General features: G+C 45.6%; 1 long non-coding RNA gene across 1 annotated transcript in view; it reads right to left on the bottom strand.

The window, feature by feature from the left end:
• Positions 1–1,104: 1,104 nt before the first annotated feature.
• The window catches only part of LOC146062754 (uncharacterized), a 60,816-nt gene continuing 54,461 nt past the window's right edge, over positions 1,105–7,459 (bottom strand). Inside the window, exons 4-6 of the long non-coding RNA XR_014471500.1 lie at positions 3,777–3,869; positions 2,634–2,741; positions 1,105–2,466 (exon numbers count right to left, since the gene is read on the bottom strand). This is a non-coding gene — a long non-coding RNA (uncharacterized LOC146062754). The remainder of the gene's footprint in view (positions 2,467–2,633; positions 2,742–3,776; positions 3,870–7,459) is intronic.

Genomic DNA, 7,459 nt, shown 5'->3' with positions numbered 1-7,459 from the left:
TTATGTACCTTGGGAGACACAACCAGTGTGCTAGTTATAACCTTAGCAGAAAGGAATAGGGTATTTCAATACTTAAAAAGGATCTAGGAGTCCAAATAGACAACAAACTGGAGTGTATTGCCCATTGTAATGTAGCAACAAAAAAGGCCAACAAAATTTTACCATGCTTTAAAAGGGGCATTGAATCTAGGGACTCAAGGGTAATTATGCCACTGTATAAAGCATTGGTAAGACCTCACCTCAAATACGGTGTACAATTCTGGGACCCACACTATAAAAAGGACATCATAGAATTAGAAAAAATCCAGAGACGAGCAACAAAGCTTATTAGGGGAATGGAGAATTTAAGCTACGAGGAGAGATTAAGCAATTTGGGACTATTTATATTAGAAAAGAGACGTTTAAGGGGGGACATGCCCAACATGTACAAATATATCAGGGGCCAATATAAGGAACTGGCAAACACCCTTTTTTCAACAAGAAAGGAATCTAGGACGCGAGGGCATGAGTATAGATTAGAAAAAAAAAGATTTTGTACAGCTAGAAGAAAAAATTTCTTTACGGTCAGAGCATTCAAACTTTGGAACTTTCTTCCTGGAGAGGTGGTGTCGGCAGACACATTAAATACATTCAAAATAAGGTTGGACAAACACTTATTGGTTAATAACATCCATGGGTACAAATAAGAAATCTAGGGCGAGATTTAGTGGGTTTACCGTTTTTAGCAAAATGCGATTTTTGCTCTAATCGCCCTATATCGTTGTTTTTTTATATCGCTTTTTTTACAGAAATCGCGTATTTAATGGCTGGCGTAATGCCGCATGAAAAGTGCGATATATGGCGATATACGGTGGTATGGTGCGAATTGAGTCTATGTAATACGCCATAAAAGTGCGATTTCCGGGTTAGGTCATGTGCGTATTTGCAGCCAACCGGAATGCGATTTACACCAATACACCTGATCAGCCCATACAACATGCTAACCTATTGGCCCACCTTAGTCCCTTGCAATACGCATCACACCCCCTATATGAAGGGGCGCAGACGCCATTTTACCCTTTGAAAGGGAGTAAGGCGTTTGAGATGGAGAGGAGAGGAGCAGTGATAAGGTGCAGAGGAGGCAGAGGGACAGCCAGCTTGGGCCGAAATACCCCAACCACTGGGAGAGGTAGGGGAGTGAGAGGCAGCACCGTCAGAGGCAGGATAGGGACAGCCAGCATGCTCCCAGCAAGAGCTGCGCCAGGGAGAGGCCACATGGTGGAAGCTGAGCAGGTGGCTATGGAGGATGAGGAGGAAGCAGGCACAAGCCATGTGTCCTCACAGGAGGAACAGAGTGCCAGGCAGGTGCAAGAGGAGGTGCAAGAGGGTGAATTTTCAGAGGTGGACTGGCCTCTGCAGGAGGAAGATGAAGCAGACTTGGAGGTGCTGGGGGAAGAAGCAGGACTGGAGGAGGAGGGTGACCCTGAAAATGTGGAGGAGGAGGATGATGCAGCTCGTACAGCTAGTGGGAGGAAAGTCAGGTTCTCATATGAGGAGAATATGGCCCTGGTGCGTGCACTCTTGCCCCTGTATGACAGCATACTTGGTCCTCACCATCACCGCACAAGTGTGGCAAGAAAGAAGGGGATGTGGGACAATATCACCTCTGAGGAAAATGCAGTCAGCACACACAAGAGGAGTGTGCGCAACGTCAAAAGCGATATAATGACATCAAGCGCCTCAAAGCCAAGCTTGCCCTGGAGAAGAAAGAGGCCTGTTGTACAGGAGGTGGACCTAGGCAGCAAGTCAGCTTTAAGGCCTATGAGAGGCTGCTACGCCGAATCATCCCACCGGAGGTGCTTCCCGGCATCCACATTGCCGACACAGACAGGCCCCCCACTCCACCGCCAACTGGTAAGTGTCCACACATGTCAACTTCACATTTTGCTATGTCATGTGCGCATATGTCTATGTGTCCAATAGATTGTTGTGTGTGGAACTACATATCCCAGCCAAAACACATTTGGCTAGGTTTCATTGTTAAATAATGGACTGTGCATTTTGCTGGGTTATGTAGTTCCACAGATCCAAATAATGTGTGCTGTCCTAATCACTGTAGGGCTGCAGTGTACTTGATTGTTAATCCATATCAATCCTCTGGGTAGTTGGGCAAGCACTTTACAGTCACTTTTACATGTGTAATCTGATGGTCTTTCCTGTTAGTAGCAAGTGGATGAAAAATATAGTTCACAGTCATAATACTGAAATAACCACTTCAGTTCAAAGTCATCAAATTCCTTATGTAATCATATCAGAGGAAAAATGTTTGATTTTGATAAAGTTTTTATCTGCATTTGTGAAAAAGTGCCAGTTAGGTGCAAATGTTCATAATGGAAAATGTCTTCCTTTTTCAAACAGCTCCATCTCTGGAGTCCCAGCCTGCTGTTGATCGACATCAGCCAAATCCGATTGTTCACAATGTCCAGTCTGCAGGTGAGATATCACACTGTTACACAAACACATTGCACATTACTCACATGGCTGGCCCTACCACAGTAGCCTGTGCCAATGCATGCATAATGCATGAGCAACACCTCACCATTCCAACTAAGGTATCATGACCCACCATACAGCAATCTGCATAGCATACTTACCACTGTTATCTCATTTGTAGGACCTTCACAACCGATGCCAGAACCCACGGATGCAAAATATGGACGACATGAGTGAAATCATCCTAGAGACGGTGTCATCGTTGGAACCTGCACAAAACCAATCACACCCAGTCAATGAGGCCCCCTATACGCAGTCACATAGGCAGCAGCCCCCAATCATTGCAGCCCCCAACGCTCCAACTAGTGCGGAAGAGTTGGCGCAATCCATCCATCTTTTCAAGGTGAAACAAATATATTTTATGGAGGTGCAGACCACCCAACTAGAAACCATTAAGGGGTATGTGCGTAACATAGCTCTGCAAATAAGACGAATTTCCCAAAGTGTGCGTGCTAATGTAGGGACACAAATTCGTCTTGTCTCCACATTAGACACACGCTTAGCAGAAATTGGCCAAGCCATTCAGGGCCAAACTACTAATTTTAGAGCACTAAATGCCAATATGGTTGAACAGACCCAAGTTATTAATGGCCAAACAACTGCGTTGATGTCCCTACAAACGCAACTCAGCCTCAGTGCAACCAGTTTGTTAGGTCAGCACCAAACCACATCTACGCAAAGTAGTAGTGTGTCCTCCACACCCATGAGTGGGTCCCCCACTACTCCCCCACGGCGTAGTATCCGTACTAGGGGTGGTGGTGCCACCAGTGGTAAGGGTGCTAATACCCGGGCGCTTGCCAAAAATGATTAATGTTGTGTGCATTTACATGTGTATCATGAGCTGTTTTTTTTCCTTCACTCATGCAGTGAATGTTCATGTGAATTTTTTATATGGTATGGGCTATGCCTAAATGTTTCAGCAAGTAAAAAATATTTGCATCCAGCAAACTTGTTGTCATTCTTTACAAATGATTACCCACACTGTTCTTTTATGTAGTGTCAAATAGTGACATTTTAGCAGACACGGGGCATTGGGTTGTGTGTGCTTATTTGTCATGGAATTGTCCGGAAATAGTGAAATTTGAGAGGGATAAACATTGGGAATTGCATACTGTATGTAGGCGCCACTTGTTTTAGAAAATTTCAAGCACATCAGATCAATGATCCATGTCACCTCCATCAATTAAGCCTATGTTAATTAGCATTTGCAAACATTTGTAGAAACAGAAAAGTACAGTACTTACTTGACATTGTTACAGGTGTTATCATGTTGCCAGGCATAAAGTATGCTGTGGTATTGCAGCTTGCAGGTGTTGCCCATTATTGTTGGTGTGCTTCTGGGCAATTAACATGGACAGGGAAAAACGTAATGTTAACAATGTATGTGTGTTACAGGTTCCCCTTTACTATTCATTGTACACAACAAAATTACCTGTGAAATGCTGAATTATCATCTGTGTACGAACCACATCCCCCCTCCGTGTACTTCGCACTACAACATCAGTAGTTTGAGCTTCCTGCACGACTGCTGCAGGGGCCACATCTACATAATTTGGTTGACCCAAAGCTATGTTATGCAGCATGCAGCAAGCCTGGACAACCAAAACCATTTGGCAGGGTGGTATAGCAGTGTACCTGCTGACCTGTGCAAACACCGAAATCTGCTTTTCAGCACCCCAAAGGTGTGACAAAATCCTTCTTAGATGGACAAAACCATGTGCACTGCAGGGGGGCAGATGTAACATGTGCAGAGAGAATTAGATTTGTGTGAGTTATTTTGTTTCTGTGCAGGGAAAATACTGACTGCATGATTTTACACTTCAATATAGATCTCACTTTGAAGAAAAACCCCACCCAAATCTAATTCTCTCTGCACAAGTTACATCTGCCCCACCCGCAGTGCACATGGTTTTGTCCATCTAAGAAGGATTTTGTCAGAAAGAATGGACTAGAAAAAACCCCTATGTAACCATGACACCTGCAATCACATGACTCTGTTGTCCAATGATTTCCATGTGACCTTAATACTCTGACCTGTGCACTGACCCATGTGACCAAAGGTGTACACAGGTACTTCCTGGACTTAATTGCTGCTGCGGCTTGCAGCCAATCACAGGCTAGCAGGGGGGATATAGCTGAGGGCTCTGGCCCATTTTCCCAGCCATGAACAACTTGCAGAAGCGACTTCAATACACCCATCTCAAACAGGTTTTCATGCTTAGAAAATAGATATTCTTCTTAAAGGGACTCTTATTATCATTTTATAAAGAAAAGACGTTCCCCATTTACTCAAAGATAGTAAAAATCAAACCGAAAGAGGAAAAAGGGAGGTGACAAAATCAAAATAAAAGAAAAACAAAAAAGAAGGAAAAACAATAACAATAAGGAAGTCAGATACCCACAAATGGAAAAAGATGAATCCTGTTTTGCCAGAACAGCACTGTAGATGGCATGGGAGCCGGAAGGAGTGTTGACGAACTGGTAGTGGACACGACACTGTAGACACCTTTTCCAAGAGTGCCCCAGCAATATAAAGACTTTCAGGATGTCTTCAGTGAGAAAGCTGCCGATCAGTTACCCCTCATCATGAGTAGGACTGTCCCATAGACTTACTTCCTGGTAAGACCCCTTCCAGGGGCCATACATATCCACTGTCTGTTCCTGAGACATAGGCCATGTCTGAGTACATCCAGGATAACCTCCAGAAGGGGTTCATACGCCCTTCTACATCCTTGACAAGTGCTAGATTCTGCTTTGTCAAAAAGAAGGATGGCGGGCTGCGTCCTTTCATAGACTACTGAAACTGAGTCTGAAACGAGATCACGGTAAAGAACAGCTATCCGCTTCCACTCATAATGGTACTCTTCAATCGGGTCAGAGGTGCCAAAGTCTTCACCAAGCTGGACCTCAGAGGAGCCTAAAACCTCATCAGGATCCGAAAAGGAGATGAGTGGAAGACCGCATTTAACACCAGGGACGGGCATTATGAGTATCTGGTAATGCCTTTTGGTCTCAGCAATGCTCCCGTGGTGTTCCAGAACTTTGTCAATGAGATTTTCCATGATGTCTTATATGAATACCTAGTAGTCTACCTGGAGATGGTGTCCGACCGAGGCGTTCAATTTGTCGCCAGACTCTGGAGAGCACTGTGTAAGGTGATCAAGATAGAGCTCAAATTCTCATCAGCATACCACCCACAGTCAAACGGACAAACGGAGAGAGTTAACTAAGACCTCAAGAACTTCCTCCGCTTATACGTCTCGTCCTCCCAAGATGACTGTCTCACTACTACAGGTATCACACTTCCACAGGTCACACTCCATTCTTCACAGTGTATGGACAACATCCTTGTCCTCCAGTTTTTTAAGAGTTGTCTCCAATGGAAGTTCCTGCTGCCAAGTCTGCTAATACATATTTCTTTAGGGCCCCTCCCCCTATGTTATACATATTTCTCTCAGATCTGGAAGAATGTACATCTTTCTCTCAAGAAAGCATCAAAGAGGTACAAATTCTTCGCAGATCGTAAGAGGAGAATGGTATCCAAGTTGAAACCAGGTGACAAAGTCTGGCTTTCCACCCTCCATTAAATTCGCCCCAAGATACATTGGCCCGTATTTGGTCATTCAGAAAATTAACCCTGTTGCTTACAAAATCAAATTATGTCACTATCTGAAGATACCCAACTCCTTCCATATTTCCTTACTACGACCTCTCATACTGAATCGATTCCAGATGTCCTTGCCCGTGCTTCCTAAAGTATGCACCCATCGTGGGGTGGAATTCGAGGCCAACAAAGTTCTGGGTGCTCGTTAGAGCTATGGTAACATCCAGTGTCTCATTGACTGGAAAGGATATGGTCCTGAGGAGAGAAGCTGGGTCAATGATGGTGATGTACATGCTCCAATAGGAGAATCCCAGCAAGCTTAGGGATGTTTGGTGCCCACCCTTTATGGGGGGGGTACTGTCAGAAAAGGCGGTGCGCATTCGCATCTGCGCAGACGCCTGCGTTACTTACCTGCTTGCTGGTGTGTCTTTTGGTGTAGGCCCATGTCCTGTGCCATCCCAGGGTACTCTTCATGGCAGGATCTGAGTGGCATTACCCTGAACTCTTGCCAGCGTCCTACGCTGGACACGGGCCGGGCCCACACCACATAAGTGCCGCCATGACACCTGCAATCACAAGACTCTATTGTTCAAGGATTTCCCTGTGACCTTGATACTCTGACCTGTGCACTGACCCATGTGATTAAAGGTGTGCACACGTCCTTTCTGCAGCCAATCGCAGGCTAGCAGGGGGGATATAGCTGAGGCCTCTGGCACATTTTCCCAGCCTTGAACAACTGTGAATAACCAGTCCTTGAAAAACTGTGTATAACCAGTCCTCCAAGGCTCCAGGATCCTGTTCAGAGTCCCTGTGGTTACCCTGTGTAAAACCTTTGCAATCTGCTGCTGATAATAAAGGTCCCTGGCTCTCCTCACCTGCCAGGTTACCTTCCTCGCTGTCTACCATTTCCAGCTACCAAGGGAAGAAGATAGAGCACTACAGCATCCCTCAGCAGTTTGCTACTGCATTTAAAGGGCCATACCATCTGCGACTCCCAAGTCATCACAGGTGTCTACTCTGCAGTTCCTGTATCTCCCATGTCGACTCTCAGGTCATCAACAAGCTCCTGTCAGCTCCCAGGTCATAACCAGACGCGTTGGCTCCAAGGCCGTCAACTCCCCTGTTGACTCCCAGGTCATCAACAAGCTCCTGTCGACTCCCAGGTCATCAACAGCTGTGTTGGCTCCCAGGCCATCAACTCCCATGTCAACTCCCAGGTCGTAAACAAGCTCCCATTGACTCCCAGGTCGTCAATACCCCTCTGGCTCCCAGGCCATCGACTTTTCTCCAGCTCTCAGGCCGTCTACAGTGCTGTGTCTACTC

The sequence above is a fragment of the Crinia signifera genome, chromosome 3, assembly GCF_055691185.1.
Source record: "Crinia signifera chromosome 3, ASM5569118v1, whole genome shotgun sequence".
Lineage (NCBI taxonomy): Eukaryota > Metazoa > Chordata > Amphibia > Anura > Myobatrachidae > Crinia > Crinia signifera.
Note: the sequence above shows the minus strand (reverse complement) of the source record. Positions and strands in the feature narration are given on the sequence as shown.